General features: G+C 39.5%; 2 non-coding genes across 2 annotated transcripts; both read right to left on the reverse strand.

Annotated features, from left to right (window-relative positions):
• Positions 1 to 19,474: 19,474 nt before the first annotated feature.
• On the reverse strand, positions 19,475 to 19,546 carry TRNAH-GUG (transfer RNA histidin (anticodon GUG)). Its single transcript has one exon. It is a non-coding gene; the product is annotated as a tRNA-His (tRNA).
• An 8-nt stretch (positions 19,547 to 19,554) lies between these two features.
• On the reverse strand, positions 19,555 to 19,627 carry TRNAR-ACG (transfer RNA arginine (anticodon ACG)). The gene has a single exon. It is a non-coding gene; the product is annotated as a tRNA-Arg (tRNA).
• Positions 19,628 to 20,260: the final 633 nt, after the last annotated feature.

Below are 20,260 nucleotides of genomic sequence, written 5' to 3' on the forward strand. Positions count from 1 at the left end.
TAGGAAAAGGCACACACAGGACACTCCCAGGGGGAGGATGAAAACAACCAATTATACACAGGGTAACACCCCCACGTCTCCTCCCCTCAGATAAACACATAACACAATTATAACGTACAATATTTTACCCCAAGTCCAGCTTGAAAGGTCTTGGTTAGGGGAACAATCTGTCCAAATTTCAGCCCATTCGGTTGTGGGGTTCGGGAGTTATGGATGTTTGAAGTTTTGACCGACTGCACGGATTTGCTAGCCGAAAAGAGTTCCACAAGTTTTGGCCCTGCAGTCGGTCTCCGTTCGCCTGTTAGAACTATACGAAATTCTTATCATCCACAACTATCTCCGAGTTCGCTGGATTCCCCATAGCTGATTAAGTGTAACTACCGAATGGCCCGTCGTTCGGTAGTTCCAGCACGAATTTCTGGGCGCATGGAGGTCTCAGCAGTGTTTGCCTGTTTGTGTATCCGTTTTTAGTTCCATGCGTTCACAGGCAAACACCGCTGTTCGCACGCAAGATGGCCGCGAACACGTGCAAAAGTCCCGAAATGGCGGCCACCTATATGTTATACACGGAGTTCGTGCGAAATGATGCGAACGGCTGGAAACAGGCTGGAAAGATAAAACATGCTTTGTAATAGATCAAATCAGTCCGGTGTTCGGTAGAAATCTGCCGAAAAGTAACGAATTAAATTACCGAACAGATGCTTTATCCGGCATTTCACTGTTTTATTCCACAGGGCTTTGGTGATGGTGAAGTTCTGTTACAATAGGATTTAACTTTCTTTTACAATACCAAGTGGGATGATGCCTTGATGTTCTCTGAGGCACTGTTGTGGCTATACGGGCTGAACATTACTCGCAACTTCATTAGACTGGCCTTTGTATTATCTCTTTTTCTGGGCGTGCATATTTCAGATGACTTGATGTCTTGTGTCAGGACGAACCAGTGCCCCAACACGCAGAATTAAAGGGAAACTCCAGTGCCAGGAAAACGATCCGTTTTCCTGGCACTGGAGGATCCCTCTCCCTCCCACCCCACAATCCCCGGTTACTGAAGGGGTGAAAACCCCTTCAGTCACTTACCTGAGGCAGCGGCGATATCCCTCGTCGCTGTCTCCTCCTCCCCGACGCTCCTCCTGTCCATTGCGTCGGCCGGTGGGCGAGACTGATCCCGCCCGCCGGCCGAGGAGACCTAATGCGCATGCGCGGCGCATTACGTCTCCCCATAGGAAAGCATTGAAAAATAATTTCAATGCTTTCCTATGGGGTTTTGAGCGACGCTGGAGGTCCTCGCACAGCGTGAGGACGTCCAGCGACGCTCTAGCACAGGTTTCCTGTGCTATGGACCACTAGAGGTGGAGTTAACCCTGCAAGGTAATTATTGCAGTTTATGAAAAACTGCAATAATTACACGTGCAAGGTTAAGAGTAGTGGGAGTTGGCACCCAGACCACTCCAATGAGCAGAAGTGGTCTGGGTGCCTGGAGTGTCCCTTTAAGTAAAACAAAATAAACGCATATATCACCCTGTAACTTTCCAAAAACCCATAAAATCTATACATGAGGGGTACCGTGGCGCTTGTGAGAAATCCCTGAACAAAACTAGGAGTGTTTCAGGAAAGTAAACTATATAATGACAATAATAATATCAGTAAAAGTATAGTTTTTATGTGAAAAATTAAAAAAAAAAAAAAAACGAACACTAACTTTGGCTAGGGTTTGTGCCCAAGTGGCTACTACAAAAGACTGGACATACCCCATTTTGAATAACTTGGGATGTCTACTTTTTCAAATGGTATGCCATGATGGGTATAATTTTAATTTCTAGGCTGCCATACGGTCTCAAAGGCAACCTAGGCCCAGCAAACCAATCTGTCAAATTTCTATGTAGAAAAATAAATCAATGGACAAGCCTTATATTTGACCCTGTAACTTTCCAAAACCCCATAAAACCTATACATGGGGGTTACTGTTTTACTCGTGAGACATTTCTGAATACAAATATGTATGTTTTATTGCAGGAAAACTGAACAGTATTCTGACATTAACAGTTAAATTGCCATGCAGAAATTGAAAAATAACAAAATGTCTTAATTTTTTTAAGTTTTTTTAGATTTTATTCATGTAAAATGGAGTTCCATATATGAATGTTTGATATGAAACAAAAACTCTGTTTCCCCTGAACAAAATGATATATAAAATAATTTGACATATAGTCAAATTCTGTGGTTTGTTTACATTTTGTTTTGCTCACAACTTGTACATTTGGCTCAGTCCTTAAGGGGTTAAGGAACAGCGAACAAATGTAGCTGTTTATTTTGTTTAATATCTATTTTTACTGTGCAGGTACATACAACATAATCATCAGCTGTATGAACCTATCATGAACATAACAGAAATAGAAGTGTCAATACCAAAAATAAGACACCCATTTAACCCCTTAAGGACCGGCCTGTTTTTGCGATGTTTGTACGTTAAGGACCAGAGCAGTTTTAACACTTTTGTGGTGTTTGTGTTTAGCTGTAATTTTCCGCTCTCTCATTTACGGTTCCCATCCAAGTTATATATTGTTTTTTTCACGACGAGAAGGGCTTTCTTTACATACCATTATTTGTATTATGTCATATATTGTATTAAAAAAAAAAAAAAAAAATATGGTGAAAAATGTAAAAAAAAAATTGGACTTTTACTTGAAAAATCTTTTACTTATCTACAAAAGCTAATGAAAAAAACTGCTAAATAGATTCAAAATTTTGTCCCGAGTTTAAAAACACCCAGTGTTTACATGCTTTATTGCTTTTTTTGCAAGTTATAGGCCTATAAATACAAGTAGGAAATTGCGGTTTCAATATATATATATTTTAAATGTATCAATAGTGACATTGTAACACCGTTATCTGTCATAAATGCCCGAAACACACCTAACATGTACATATTTTTTTTAAAGTAGACAACCCAGGGTATTCAAAATGGGGTATGTCCAGTCTTTTTTAGTAGCCACCTAGTCACAAACACTGGCCAAAGTTAGCATTTATATTTGTTTGTGTGTTAAAAATGCAAAAAACGCTAACTTTGGCCAGTGTTTGTGACTAGGTGGCTACTAAAAAAGGCTGAACATACCCCATTTGCAATACCTTGGGTTGTCTTCTTTTGCAAATGGTATGCCATCATGGGGCTAATTCTCATTCCTTGGCTACCATACGCTCTCAAAGGCAACCTAACCAATCTGACAAATTTCAATAAAAAAAAAAAGTTAAATCAAGCCTTATATTTGACCCTGTAACTTTCACAAACACTATAAAACATCTACATGTGGGGTACTGTTATACTCAGGAGACTTCGCTGAACACAAATATGAGTGTATCAGAACAGTAAAATATATCACAGCAATAATATCCTCAGTGAAAGAGCTGTTTGTGTGTGAAAAATGCAAAAAACTTCACTTTCACTGACAATATCATCGCTGTGATATGTTTTACTGTTTTGACACACTAATATTTGTGTTCAGCGAAGTCTCCCGAGTAAAACAGTACCCCCCATGTACAGGATTTAGGGTGTCATAGAAAGTTACAGGGTTAAACACAGTGCTAGCAAATTAAATTATCTGGGCTTTCGGCCTGGGTTGGCAGGCAGGTCCCTCAAATTGCAATCATTAAAATTACTTAATTAGGTAAAAATATTACATAAATATGCACGTATAATTTTAATATATATACATATTTATATATTTGACGTCTACGTGTATATTTATGAAATTATTTATGTAATTATGTATGTGGACATATGTATATTTCATATTATTTTTATTTATTTATTTATACATAGATATATATATCATTACATTCTAAGTGTATTTTGATATAAATATATATATATATATCAATATCAAAATACTGTTAGAATAAAATTGCATATATATATATAATTTTTTTTTAATTATTAAAAATTATTTTTATTTTTTGTTATTTATTTTTATTAACATATTATTTGTATTTTATAATAATATATACCATATATATAGTTATTATATATATTGTATATATTCGTGTGTAATTTAAATGTAAGTGTATTTTTATATTAATATACGTATATATAAATATAAAAATACACTTAGTATGACATTATATATATGATATATATACATATATTATATATAGGTGTATATATAGATATAATACATGTATATATATCATATATATATATACATATTATTTTTTTTTTTTTACACAGATTGGTTTTTTTTTTAACTTTATTTTATGATTTTTTACTTGCAGGGAGACTGCCTGTCAGCACAGACAGTCCCCCTGCAGGCAGATACACAGACACCTATTGCGGTCATGTGATCGAGTGATCACATGGCCGTGGGGTCCTGATCTGCCGAGGGGGGACTGCCCGGGCAGACAGGCAGTCCCCCTGGACCGGGAGGAGCACTGATCGCCGCCGTGGGACCGACGGCGATCAGGTAAGTTGCCCAAAACCGTTATGGCGGTTCAGGACCGTCAGCGGTCCAAACGCACGTTTTACCGCTGACGGTCCTGAACCGTCAGCGGTCCTTAAGGGGTTAACATGCTTAGAATGTGGCACTTAAGATATATACAGTAAGGTTCACACTATCCGCTAACCTAATGCACTATTTGATAGCATAACTGCAATTGTTTTGGAAATTTAATAAACAGGAATACTGACAGAATTCTAACATAAAGACGCATCCAGGAGTCGCATAGACTGGTCCTATAGTGAGAGGATGTTCAGAAAAAATTAAGACGGAGAAAAATAAATAAATAATATAAACGTACGTAATATTGGACAGGCCCACACTCGGCATAAATATACTTGTCTCCTGTGGACTATGTCCCTGTGCATGGTCATACACAACCCTCTCCAAGGCTTGTTTCTGTGGCTTCCAACACACTATTCACACTTCTTCTGTGGGTGAAGCAGGCAGGCACTGGGGACTCAGAGGTAGGTTCAGAGATGGATGGCAGCTCAGAATCTGCTGTTTAGGTAAGTATAGCCTCTCTCTCAGTCTCTGCCAAAGTTTTCAAGGGAGCACATGGCGTCCGCCATGTTGGATAACCTTTTTGGTTTTTGCTTCCCAAGCACCACCAAGACTCAATAGCAAACCAGTAACCAACATCATGCTGATGATTTGCATTAACAATGAAACAGCTGTCCATGAGTGGTTCCCTGGCTTTGCATCTTTTCCTAAGTTGTGTTTCAAAGCTGTTGTATACAGCAAACACAGACTCAAAGGAATCCATGTTTAAAATGAAATGAGGCAAAAATTTGATTCTTTGTTAAACTAATTTGCATATGCCCACCCAGAATCCTTTGTGATAGTAACATCACTGCAAATGTGTGATTTATGTGGGAAAAGCAAGTCTTATGGCTTGACTGGTGTAAAATGTTTAACATTGTATTGACTATCAACAGACTTCAGGTGGAAGGGTTTTCAATAACAATTTTTTTCAATAACAAGTTTTTTTATTTTTATACATATATGTATATATATATTACATTTATATATTACATTTTTTTAGATACAAATTTGATCTATTTTTTACATCTGCATCACTGGACTAATACGGCTACAATCTCTACTTAAACACTATATATATATATATAGAACCAATGACTATACTCTCCTGGTGTTTTCATACTACATTTCCCATAACGAGAATTATCACTAAAAGATTATGACTAAAAGAGAATTTTGGGAGTTGTAGTCCAATAATGTGGACTAAATCGCCTAGAGCAGGAGTGATCCTCAGATGTTGTACTACTACAACACCCATGATGATTTGCATGACTTTAGAATGCCTTTAAAATGACAAAGAATCATGGAAGGTGTAGTTTTAAGACATCTGGGGATCTTCCTTTTGGGCCCTTCTGGCTTAGAGCACATTGTTTGTGCATTATTTCTGTTTTTTTGTTTGCTTGTTTTTTTTCTTTAATTGTTTTACACTTTAAGAAAACTCTAAACTAATAAAGGTTTTTTTTGTGGGCACCTATTTTTACTTATTATGTAGGAGAACTTGTTTTAATTTTTCATTAACTTTTTTAATACTTCTCCAATTTTAATAATGACATAATTATATAAAAAAAAAAAAATGAAGGCTATGAAAACTCTTATATTGTGAAGTTTATTAATTCTCCTAGCACTTGAACAGCACTGCCACCTAGTGTATTTAGTTGTATTTCAAGGAAAATTTAAAAAATATATATCACTTTTACTATCATCAATTCATTGCATTCCATCATCTGAAATACATTTTTAAAAAGTCATGCATATTCCCCAACATGATTTAATTTTGCCAGTGCTAATACCTAATCCTGTCTGGGTCAAGCGAGTCCAGATTATCACATTAAATACCATCAGGTGATCTGTGTGATATATTTAATACAGCATGTCTTAATCGGATTCACTCATACATCTATCAAGCTAGTCAACTACTTTGATTAATACATCAACTCTAGTAGATCGTGATCACAGTTCTTGTTCCCAGTAGGACCAACTGAGCCTTTATTAAAGGACCACTATAGAGCCAGGAAAAGAAACTCGTTTTCCTGGCTCTATAGTGTTAATAGGACCCCCACCCTCAGGGTCCCACTCCTGCTGGGCTGAAGGGGTTAAAACCCTTCAGCCACTTACCTTCCTCCAGCGCCGGGCTCCCTCGGCGCTGGGGAACCTTCCTCCTTCTGCCGGTGTTGGCGCTGAATGGGCATGCGCGGTTAGAGCCGCGCACGCATTCAAACCGCCCATAGGAAAGCATTTCTCAATGCTTTCCTATGGACGTCCAGCAACTTCTCACTGTGATTTTTCCAGTGAGAAGTTTGGAAGTGCCTCTAGAGGCTGTCAGAGAGACAGCCACTAGAGGCTGGATTAATCCTCAGGGAAACATAGCAGTTTCTCTGAAACTGCTATGTTTTGAGCTGCAGGGTTAACTCTAGAGGGACCTGGCACCCAGACCACTTCATTTAGCTGAAGTGGTCTGGGTGCCTATAGTGGTCCATTAATGACATTTATTAGTTAGGACATATTTGAGATAACTTTGAGTGAATGTGATCCATATTTTATTTATATTTTTAAACTACTGTGGCATGCCCCAGTTCTCATAATCACGAATGACATGAATTACATGTGATAAAATTTAAAATATATTTAAAAAAGAAAAAAATCCTCAGACGTATAAGTAAGTTTCACCTCTCCCTGCACTGGGTATTTCTGGTGTAATACACAGCAAGCTGAGTTCTTGACTATCTCTGTAGAACACCTTTTTTTTTTTTTTTGTATTGCATGATTGGGATTAGGTCCTGTTGTGAGCTTCATTGATCCTGGAAACACATTAAAGGGACACTGTAGGCACCTAAACAAATTTAGTTGAGTCACACAGATGTGGTATATAGCTAATGCCCCTGCAGTCTCCCTGCTCAATTCTCTTCCATTTAGGAGTTAAATCACCTTACTTATACAGCCCTTTTCACACCTCAATGCCTGTGACTTTCACAGCCTTCCTAAACACTTCCTGTAAATAGAGATATAATGTTTAAACTTCCTTAATGGCACAGTCTCTTTCATTAAGAGTTTCGTATCTCCTGCTCTGTTAATAGCCTTTTAGACCCTGCAGGCACCCCCTGCGTGTGATTAAAGTTCAATTTATCAGTTTAATTTAGTTTCTAGGGTGTAGCTAGGGCTGCTTAAACAGAAACAAAAGTGATTGAACTCCTAAATGGCAGATAATTGAGCAATGAGACTGCAGTCACATGATCTATATCTAATTTTGATGCCTATAGTGTCCCTTTAATACAGAATGGTAAAGTTTGTTTGTGTTGCAGTCCCTGGAACTTGCTTTTTTATTTTCCGTATAAAGTTCATTCCATGCTGACTAGTAAACGTCAGATAGGCATAGTCATTGTTTTATCATACAAACAAAAGGGCGCTGTATACTCTATAAATGCAGTGTCCTTGTCAGTCTCAAAATGCTCTTATATAATCCTTTTCTGTCCTTTCAAGTCTGTTTCCAAAGAAATAAAATGCCTACGCACTCACAGAGCATTTACCAGTTTCCATGTACAATAGTGCGTTCAGCCATTATATCCAACTATAATGCTCTACATACCTTTTTATTCAGTGATAACGATTAGCTCAGAATACTTCTCTTTGATAAAAAAATCGTTTAAGTGTATCTTTTATAGACTTTCCACAGCTGCCAACTTGTTTACTTTGTGACATGGAACACTGGGTATCTCTTTGCATAACATCATGGCAAGGTCACACATTATATTGCCCTGTTAATTTACTAAAGCATTAATATGGCACATTCTTTATTTTAGAGGTACACATTTACTATCCCATACACTCGTGGACGCAAAGCGGGAGCACTTTAAAGAACACTCCCACCTCTGATTTAACACTCATTAAGTTGCTATGGGGCAAGAGTGTTCATGACGGGCCACCCAGCACCCCGACTGGGTGCCTCCACCAGTCCTAGTATCTCCGAGTACTTCAAAGCACTCCACCAGACACCATCAACTTCCAGCGTAACAGCTTGGTTAGGGTCTTGCCATCCACCCACCCTGGACCCAAGACAAGGATCCAGCTTCCAGTGGGCAGACCTCTCCTACTCCAGAGAGTGTGGCAGGCTGCTCTTACAAGAGCAAGTGATTATAACCTGGAGGAGTATAGTGATATAGCAATCCCCAGAGCAGATACAGCTGCTCCCCCCCAGCTCCACACACATGAGATGAGACTTTATGTTGAGGGTAGGCAGGAAATTATTTATTGGCAGCCACAATTGGCCTTATGTGCAGGTCCCCATGCAAGGGGCACTCCCCCCTGGACCTGAGACTAGACTACAGTAAAAACAAGCACACAATGACATTGGCTTTCAGGTCCAGGACACTCCCATACACAAATATGATAATCCCTCCTCTGTGCCTGGGAGATAAATGAATCAGGAACTATACTAATCTAATCCAATTATCTCCAAGCACATAAAAACAACACTTTTTAACAGTACCCCGAAAGTACCCCCAAAACCCATGGGAACCTCTGATAACCCCGATCTGGGTGACCAACATATACAAAAATCACCCATATCAGTTCAGGGGTTCAGGAAATTCCTTGAAGTCATAGTTTTGACCAACCGCACGCATGGTCCCATGCACAGAACAATTCCATGAAATCAGTGCTAACGGTCGGTCAACTTCGGTAGTCTTTTACAGATTTTCCTGCAGGGCCCATAGTCTGTGGGCAGGAGGCTAGCAAGCAAGCTCCTCCAATAGCTTGTGGCAAACTCACGTGGGAAGGGGAGTTTGTGACAGTGTTTAATCCCAAAGTTGATCCGTAACACAGCAGCCCCCTGGCTTCCATCTTCTCTGCTGCCAGAGAATGTGAAAGGATTTGCCGTTCAGCTGTCATGGCCACTCTCCATCTGGATGCATGTATTGATGCCGTGCGTCAATCTGGCTTCCCTTCATATGCGAATAACTTCACCATGAGACTTTTTTATAGCTCCCTTGACTTAAATAATTTTGTGGAGCCACAGTGGTCCATGTCATTTCAGCAGTTTGTTTATGTTTTGCCGTCATAATCTGACGCAATCCAATTGCGTTGATCCTGGAGTTATTATTTGTATTGGTATTGACATAGTGCCAACATATTCCTACGGCTTTATTTAAGGGTACACCATGCTTGGTTTAGTGTCTTGTTCTGATCTGAGTATTATCTTGCAGTTTGTTTAGTTTGGTTCTGACTTTGCTTTGCTTATCTTACTATTCTGATTTAGGTAATCCTAGACTTGTTTCTCACAGTTTCATTTTTCTGTAATCCCTGACCTTGGAATGTCTCTGTTTACACTCTTGTCTACGAGCAGACTGTGTCCTATACTTTCATACATTGACTTTCTCATTGTATAGAACCACTTTTGCCTTTGGTTTTCAGAAAATTCCAACACTGATTTTAGTTTTAGAGTTTTTCCTATTGGTTGATAAAGTTTCTTTAAAGCAGAAGAATGGCAACACTAAGTGCAAGAATGTAACTGATAAGAATTGTTTGCAAAAACATTTATTGGGGAGGAGGTAAATGTTTGTGCATCATTAAAAAGACGATACCCCTGTTCTATTTATAAGGAAAATATAATAGAAGAAGACAATTTATTCATTCTGTGAAAACGCTAGAACATATACACTTATAATATCATACATTTAAATGAAAGTAGTGGGAAACTGATGATTGGTTGAGAGATCTCACATAGTTCCTGGTTTGAGAAACACCTAACAAAATCCGTATAAGATTGCAAGTCAGAGACAACCATCTTTCCTGCATGTTTAAATGCTTGTGTTTTTGCATTACCTCTATGCAACCAGCTTAAAGAAAGGGTTCTAAAATCACCCTGAAGGGTACATTGAAGTTATGGTGACTATCTTTTGTGTCGAGAGGCAACTCCTTTTGTGAAAATCAAATTAGAACCAGTGTCCTCACCTAATTTACACATTTTATTGCAATTCTGCTAGCACAGTCTATAACATATTTTATGCTCTGTATTCACACCTCAAACACTTTTTAGGTGACAGAGTCACATTATAACTCTGAATTTGTAGAATGAACCCATATGTTGTTTCTGATGAGACTTATTACCTACAGTTCAGATGATAAATGTCTTGATGCTGTGTCTCTGTGTTCAGTAGGAAAATAGAAGAAACATGGTGTAAGTACTTTTGATTTTGTTAAATTATTGTAGAGTTTAGAAGGAAAACTGACTCAAAATGCGTAATATTGCTAGAACACTTTATTGACAGTCCTGGGGGTTATCAGGGTGCAGAGTGTGCAAATGAATTGTAACAAGAGTTGGACATTGGATCACTCTGACCAAAATCCTTGATCCTCTTTTATTTGTAGAAAACATAACAGAATAGAACTCCTTATTCTCAACATAGATTTCAAGGTTCCAAAAATGTACATTTGCTGGACTATATAGTTTTCACATGAAGTGGCTCTATGGATAACTGACAGTCTTTTTTGCAGTGAAATGGTAATGCTTGGGGTATTTTTATTGAACCAATCAATGTAGTGCAACAAATGTCATTTTTTTGGACCTTGAAATCTATGTTGAGAATAAGGATTTGAAAACAAAACATTTTAAGGGGAATTTGTTTTGGGTATCCTAGTGGTCAATAAATCATGGTGCGGAGGGAACCATATTATGAATATAGGAATGGAGAAAATTAAATTGGTGCACAAACTTAGAACTTTGGAACCTTATGGATTAAATATTGAATTTGATTTGTTTCATTTGTTGTCAATATTATTACTATGTTTATTCCTTCTTTTTTATTTTTGACAATTTTTATTGGTTTTAAAATTGGGATACATAAAAGAAGAGGAGAAGTGGGGACAAAATAAAGCACCTCCTTGCACAGCACATCCTCATTGTTATGGTTACATATTCAATTGATATCTGGCATGATGACACACAGGAGTACAAGATGACAGTGTTATCTAACTTTCAAATGCTAGTCCTGATCCCATATTAACAGTAGTGAGTCATGCCCTAAGCCCTGTATGACCTCTTCTGATCGTCCAAGGAGTATAACCTTTTAAGATTGCTAAGTGTGTCCATTAGGGCCAGTGTGTCTCGTGCGCTGTGGAACAAGTTGGTGGTGAGTCTAGGAGCAAACATGGGGGTGAGGGGGACAGCAAGTTAGTAAGAACATGGGTAGGTGATGAAAAAGTGCTGGTAATGCCAGAAATGTGCTCTGCAACCTGCAACAAGTCGTGTGGGCAGGGTAACAATTACTCAATTCTTTTATTGTTTTATGAGTTTACCCTGTGCCCTGAACCTTGTGATAAAATGCGTAGGTCAAGCAGCCCCATTCCCTTCCGCCACCCCATCATGCCAAGAATCAGCATCCTCGTACCTAAGCTGTGCACGCTCCAGCGTGTGCTAGGTGCACCATGTTTTAACATAGGTTTCCCAGATATTTTTAACCTCTGTAATTTTTCCGCTGGGTCTAATTTGGGTGCTTGCCATGTGTTCATATGCCAGTTTCATGGAGACAGAATCTAGCAGTTCCCCTTCTGATGGGGCTGTGGCTGATTTCCATGCTCTGGCCACCAACAAATCAGCCATAATGAGCACATGATATTCAAAAGTTGTGCATGTGGTATGTTGCAACCCCTGCGAGATTTGTTGTGTCAATACAGATTTGAGCTGGAGGTATGAAAAGAGCATTCTCTGTGGGAGTGCATAGTCCCTTTGGAGGTCTGGAAAGTGCCTGAATGCCCCTTGAGAGAACAGGTGTTGTAAGTGTGTGCTGCCACAGAATATCCACACTCGATGATCAAACGTAGGGTTGGTAATGTTTATGCCTGTAGTGGCGTGGCTATGGATTATGGTTTGCCACTGCACAGCTTGTCCTTATACGTGTCCCACACTGAAATCAGTGTTGCAATGGTCGGCAAGAGGTTCGGTATTGCCGGTCTCTGCCTTTTCGGGCAACCAGATCAGGTGCAGGAGTTTCACTCTATGTGCCCAAAAAGATGTTGGGGAACCCCAGTCCGCCCTCCGTTACAGATCTGTGTAAGACCTTCGAAGCCACCCAAGTTTTCCGTTTAGCCCATATAAATTGGCTGAATAGTTTCTGCAGTTGGTCTAAATATGGTTTGGACAATCGTATCTGGAGTGTCGGAAAGAGATACTGAAGTTTCGGTAGGAGAGTTATTTTTGCTGTGGCAATTCTGCCCACCCAGGAAAGAAATTTGCCTTTCCAAGTTTGCAGCAAATCCACTATTACCCTTCACAAGGGTTCGTAATTGTGTTTGAATAGGTCTTGTGGGTTTTTTGTGATTTTCAGTCCCAGAAAGGAGATGTGGTCTGTTCTCCAGGCTAGGGCGAAAGATTGTTGTAGTGTATGTAGTGTATTTGTGTCTTTTTCAATGCCCATGGCTTGCGTTTTTCTGACATTGAGCTTATAGTAGGATTGTTGGCCATAGGAGGTATTTTCCTTCAGTAAGTTCGGTAGAGACATTTGGGGTTGCATCAGCGTGAGCAAGACATCATCAGCAAATAAGTTTGCCTTGTATTCCCAGCTTTCTATTTTTACTCCATATATGTCGGGATTAGTGAGGATGCTAGTTGCCAGAGGCTCCAACGCCATTACATACAAGAGAAGGGAAAGGGGGCACCCCTGTCATGTACCATTCGTTATGTGGAACGGGTCTGAGAGGAAGCCAGCATTGAGCACCTTTGCCACTGGTGTGCTGTACAGGGCCTTTACCACATTTTGAAATCCATCTGGGATCCCAAATTTGGCCATGACCTCCTCCAAAAACCCACAATGGAGGCGGTCGAAGACTTTCTCCGCATCAAGGGAAACCATGAGCCCCCCTCCTCCCTGGGGATGTTTCATGCTGTACAAAATATTTAACACTTTGCGGGTGTTCTCCAAGCCCACAAATCCGACTTGGTCAATGTGTATGATGTGGGGTAAGATGAAACCTAATCTTATAGCAAAGAGCTTAGCAAATATTTTTGTATCAGTATATAATAAAGAGATTGATCTAAAATGTTGTGGGTGTGTGGGTGGTTTACTGGGTTTGGGCAGGGTGACTATGTGAGCCAAGAGGATATCCTCATGTAGTTTTTACTGGGAGATTGCTTCATTAAAGGTGTTGAGCAGTTGTGGTGCTAAAAGGGTTTAGAATTTTTAGTAATCGCTGAAAGCTAATGCATGCGTCTGCTCAGTTCAGTCCAGGACACGCCCCCTATTCCTTCTTTTTTAAAGAATTTTTTTATCAAGGGTTTCTAATATTTGTAAATGTGTATTTTAATTGGCTATTGGTAATAATAATTGACTTGTATATTGTGTCTAATTAGGAACATTATGTATATGATATGCTTAGTGTATTAGGTCTTAACCATTATTTTATTTGGTGGTTAGGTATTTGATTATTTTTCCCTAAAGATATTTTTGTGAAAGTTTTGTGAAAGTTGAAGTTTTGTGAAAGTCCCTATCAGTGGCTGAATTTTCAGACTTTTTTTTATTATATACAGGCATAAAGTATAACCAGGTGTGAAATGTATTTTGGAGGTTAATTAATTGCATGAGGGAGGGGGGCTAGTGTAAGGAATCACTTTGTAACCAGCTCTTTCCTTTGTGTTTGCCCAGTTCTGTATACCAATTGGTGAGAATGTTCGCGCAATGTTTTTTTCTGTATGCTGTGATCTGTGTAAGCTGGATGTTTCTACAATAAACTGTCTGAGTTTTTTTTAAGTGGCCAAGAAGAAGCTGGTGTTGTCTCTTCCTTTTGGTCTCACAGGATATTGTTATTATTTGTCCTCTATAGAGTAATCACTAATTAGAGTATTGGCAGAGGACTAGATCGATAGAATATCGTATAGTAAACAGATACCAGCACAGTATATCCTGCATGCACTAAGATGAGTCCTAGCATTTAGTGGAGCAGTTTAGTGGTGCAGGTTATGTAAAAAGTAACCCACGGACGACAGCGTGCTTAAAGGACCATTATAGGCACCCAGACCACTTTAGCTCAATGAAGTGGTCTGGGTGCCAGGTCCATCTAGGGTTAACCCTGCAGCTGTAAACATAGCAGTTTCAGAGAAACTGCTATGTTTACACTAGGGTTAATCCAGCCTCTAGTGGCTGTCTCAATGACAGCCGCTAGAGGCACTAGTTTGTTTTCCTGGCACTATAGTGGTCCTTTAAACTGTTGCGTCTTTGATAAGAGAGATTCCAGGACTGTATCGTCACAATCACATAGATGCATGTTTGGAGTCTTCTTAGTCTGAGCAGTCTTTACCTGCTCGATGTTTGTGAGTGAATCAGTCTACAAAATATCTTCTTTCTATCTGTATATAACAATATTACACTATGTATTTCATTTAGTTTTCTCCTATTTTTGTCATCTGAGCAGACACAGTAATCACCGATAATACCTGTGTGCTATTTTAATTTTTGGAAGGTATCCACAACACACTGGAGTGTGGATTTAAAGTCCCAGTGAACCTTTGTTGAAAAGCACTTTATTGTGCAAAACGTTTTTGACATTTTGATAATATTACTGTAGTGTGATTGTCACAAACACAGTTTGTAATTAAAAGGCACAGCACACTTTTTTTTTTTTTTTTGGTATCTGTTGAAATACCATTGCGTCCTTGTCTATGTTGGCGAGACCGCAAGGGCATTTACAGTTTGAATAAGGGAGCACAAAAGTAGTATTTGGACTGGATTTCGTGAGATATACATATTGAACATTTGCATGTTTTTTTGTTATAACTATTTGATCTAATTTTCCTGCTTGATTTTGATTACTTTTGCTATGTAATTTGACTCCTGCTGTATTGTCTATCAGTAGATATATCTATAATGTTATTTCCATATGTCATAATATGTATTTTCCAAATTGATTTTCTACTGTGCAATCATGTATACTACAATATCTTTAAGACAGCATTGTATGCTATGTATGTATTTTCGGCCCTCTTGACTCTTAATGCAATATTGATTTGAACAATAAATTGAAGGGATAGTAGAGTCGATTGATTATTTGAGTAGATGTGTGATTGTTTTTCTCTTGGTGACTTATTGATCTTTATGTGTTTTAATGGGTGATTTGTGTTAATTTAAATTAATGAGTTGTGTAGGTTTATGTATAAGGGGATTTTGTTGTGTCTGTATTAGTGTAATTAAGCAGAATTACCTTCAATTAAAATTATCTGGATTGCAACTGTAACTTATAGTAAGTGTGGATTACTAATTGTTTGGTTTGTTTGATTCTCTGTGTTCTATTCAGTGAAATAGAGTGAATATGAGATGTTAGGGCGACATAGCACGTCCTAATGATCTGCCCCCCCCCCCCCCTTTCCAAGCATGATGAACGTGGTCTGGGGTCTGTCTGGCAACCCAGGTAGTCCTCCTGTAGCCAATGCTAGCAATCTGTGTCACATGATCACAGTGACAGCCAGTTAATTGTGCCTTGTTCTTTTCCCCTCGCCAAGAGAGGCAGAGAGATCACTGTTACAGTGTTCCAAACTGTTAAAAACAAGTGTTTAGAGGGGGGCCTGAGGTCTGCAGAGCTCCGTGATTGTGAGTTATAATTGCCTACATAACGGCTTACCTGGGGACACCCCAACCCACTGCAGGGCCCACAGGTGGTGACAACAAGATGGGGAGGAAGAATAAAAAGCCAAGGCCAGATCGCCCCAGCTTTACCGCCAATATCAGGGACTTGCTGCGGAGGGCGCATGGTAAAAGCGTGCAAAGGTGGCAGCGGCCCTCGACGACTTTTCAGACTAATCAGGAGACTCACTTATCCACAGCATGGAAGAACTGGGCTATAGAGTTCCACCTAAGCCATCTACACTAAAATAAGTAACCTCTAATCTTGTAACAACAGCAATACTCACCAGTCTTCTGGCAGATCTGAAGCAATCACTCTCTGCTGAAATCTCACAGGTGAGGGGGGATGTCAAGGTGTTCACTGCACGCATGGTAGCAGTAGAACCGAATTTCAGAAGCACATAGCTCACAGATATCAGAGCTGCAGAAGCAGGTTCCGGACCTTACCTCAGCCCAAGTTCTCCTAAACCATCAACTGACAGTGCAGAAAGATAGGAGAAGGTGGAAAAAGCTCCAGATCAGGGGCATATCGAAAAGCTGTTTGCAAAAACTCTCCGACCTCTCACGTCTACCTTATCAGCCAACGGCTTAAAGTACAGATGGGGATCTCCTTGCCACCTTACCATACAGCACCAGGACACAGAACACAAGTTGTTTGATGCCTCTGAAATGGACGCTATCCTGTCTAAACTAGGCCTTGGAACCACCACCAACCCTTCTGTCTGGAATCCTGCTACAATCGTTCCTTCTGTTCCTGCGACCCGTGGCGCAACAAGTGCAGCGATTACATGACTCTCTGTTTTACCTTTTGATAGTACATGCCCTATGTTTTATGTTGATTTTTCTTTTTGTAATTTTAGAGACGTTCTACCTTCCCTACTCCTTGTAAAGGCCACACTTTTTGGGACGGCCTAAGCTGAGACCGGGATAACCCTGGCTATTCTAGCTCCATTTAAAACCAAGCCCCCTCCCAGCTCCAATCACTTACTACTCTGCACTAGGTAAACATGTGTAGCTGTCATTCCCAACATGTCTCCCCTTCAAATAATATCTCACTCTCTTAACGAATCTTCCTTAACCTCTACTAGTTCACCTCAAACATTTTATTTTCTCATATGTTTGCACATAACTTGTGTTTCCTCAAACCCCCCCCCCCCCCCAAAAAAAAACACAGTCCAACCACTTACTCTAACTATGATGTTCCTACGATATGCATCTCACTGTATACACTTGTTTCTACTTACAACTGTGATCATATTTGTCTGACTGTGGAACAAATAAAGAATAAAAAAAAGTTTTAAAAAAAGAACAGGTGTTTAGATAAACAAACATTTTGTTTACACTTTCAGTGCTGATGAACTTGGAAATTAACATTTCTTAATTTCGTACAGTTTTTTTCAGATTTTATTCATATTAGATTATGTTTCATAAATAAATATTTGATGTGAAATGAAATCCCTATTTCTCCCGAATAAAATTATATTTAATAAGTGTGGGTGCACTTAATACGAAAAAAGATCAATTATGGTTGAACAAACATATAGCTTAAATTCTAGGTTTTGTTTTGGTTCAGAACGTGTACAATTGCCTCCAACCTTAAGGGTTTAATTAAGGGCTGAGAGATTGGATGGTTTTGGTATGGATGTTGGTACTTGTGCTTTCAAGCATTGCAGCATCTATGTGGTGATGTATGTCTGCACATGTGTGGCTGGCTGTGCACCATTAGGTCTTAGTGATAATGCATCGATGTATGGTACAATTGGTAATGCATCTATCTAATACAAGCATTACGTACAGTGAGGGAAAAAAGTATTTGATCCACTGCTGATTTTGACCGTTTGTCCACTGACAAAGAGATGATCAGTCTATAATTTTATTGGTAGGTGTATTTTAACAGTGAGAGACAGAATAACAAAAAAAATCCAGAAAAGCGCATGTCAACAAAAGTTATAAATTGATTTGCATGTCAATGAGTAAAATAATAATTATTTGATCCCCTTTCAATCAGCAAGATTTCTGGCACCCAAGTGTCTTTCATACAGGTGACAGTGCTCCTAATCTCAGCTCGTTAGCTGTATAAAATATTTTAATAAAATACACCTGTCCATAGAAGCAATCAATCCGATTCCAAACTCTCCACCATGGCTAAGACCAAAGAACTATCCAAGGATGTCAGGGACAAGATTGTAGACCTACACAAGGCTGGAATGGGCTACATGACCATCGCCAATCAGCTTGGTGACCCCAAGAACACCATCCCACCGTCAAACATGGAGGTGGAAACATTATGCTTTGAGGGTGTTTTTCTGCTAAGGGGACAGGACAACTGCACCGCATCAAAGGGACGATGGTGGGGCAATGTACCATCAAATCTTGGGTCAAAACCTCCTTCCCTCAGCCAGGGCATTGAAAATGGGTCGTGGATATGTATTCCAGCATGACAATGACCCAAAACACACAGCCAAGGCAACAAAGGAGTGGCTCAAGAAGAAGCACATTAAGGTCCTGGAGTGGACTAGCCAGTCTCCAGGCCTTAATCCCATAAAAAATCTGTGGAGGTTCAAGTTGCAAAAGTCAGCCTCAAAACCTTAATGACTTGGAGAGGATCTGCAAAGAGGAGTGGGACAAAATTCCTCCTGAGATGTGTGCAAACCTGGTGGCCAACTACAAGAAATGTCTTACCTGTGATTGCCAACAAGGGTTTTGCCACCAAGTAGTAAGTCGAAAGGGTCAAATACTTATGTCACTCATTGACATACAAATCAATGTATAACTTTATAACTTGACATGCGTATTTCTGGATTTTGTTTTTGTTATTCTGTCTCTCACTGTTAAAATACACCTTTCATTAAAATTATAGACTGATCATTTCTTTGTCAGTGGGCAAACGTTCAAAATCAGCAGGGAATCAAATACTTTTTTCCCTTACTGAATGTGCCCCTTTTTCCGTATTGAGCTTGAGGAAGAATGATTATGATGTTGGAGATAAGTGATACAATGTTTTATTTGTATGTGTATATGTGTGTGGCTCATTTGACATATTTATAGTTGTTATAGGATATGTTCCCGGAGGGTGATTTTATTAGCCTTATCTCTTCATTTAAGTTGAGCATTTACAAAACAAATAAAACTCACTGTTTAGTAGTTATTTTTCCATTTGTGGTATATCATAGAAACATAGAAACATAGAATGTGACGGCAGATAAGAACCATTCGGCCCATCTAGTCTGCCCAGTTTTCTAAATACTTTCATTAGTCCCTGGCCTTATCTTATAGTTAGGATAGCCTTATGCCTATCCCACGCATGCTTAAACTCCTTTACTGTGTTAAAAATGGAGATGCCGTGACCCGGATTCGAACCGGGGTTGCTGCGGCCACAACGCAGAGTACTAACCACTATACGATCACGGCACAGCAGCCGAGCCAGGTAGGAGTCGAACCTACAATCTTCTGATTCGTAGTCAGACGCGTTATCCATTGCGCCACTGGCCCATGTTTCGCCACGTCTTAAACCACTTGCAAAATCTGCATTTCTCTTGTCTGCTGCCTTTGCAAACACTTTTCTTCTAACCCCACCCAGACTTTCTCTTTCTAACCAACCACAGACTTCCTAATGCAGCTCAATGAGAAGTCTTTCCACCGCAGGTGCTCTGAGCAATTGCTGCCGCTTGAGTTAGTTCCTCTATTGAGCTAATGAAACCAGGAAATTAAATTACATGTTGTCTACTTGAATGTCAAGGGGGTTTGTGGGGGGAGCAGGGGTTTGTAGAGAGATGGGCAAAAGTTTGTAGAGAGGAGTACAGGGGTTTGTAGAGAGGGAATCAGGGGGTTGTAGAGAAGGGGACAGGGGTTTCTAGAAGGGAGGTAGAGGTTTGTAGAAGGGGCAAGGGTTTTTGTAGAAGGGGCAAGGGTTTGAAGAGACGGGCAGGTGTTTTTTAGAGAGAGGAAGCAGTGTTTTTTGTAGAAGGGGACAGATCAGGAGATTTTGTAGAAGTGTGGGGGGTAGATTGTGAATGTGCCTAGGGAAGTATCCGTCTTAATTAGAACTAAATAAATAAATATGCTTATGTACATTTTCATTCTTTATGTATTGAATACAATAATGTTTTCTGGTAGGCGGTGAAG

Source organism: Pelobates fuscus, chromosome 7 (assembly GCF_036172605.1).
Source record: "Pelobates fuscus isolate aPelFus1 chromosome 7, aPelFus1.pri, whole genome shotgun sequence".
Classification (NCBI taxonomy): domain Eukaryota; kingdom Metazoa; phylum Chordata; class Amphibia; order Anura; family Pelobatidae; genus Pelobates; species Pelobates fuscus.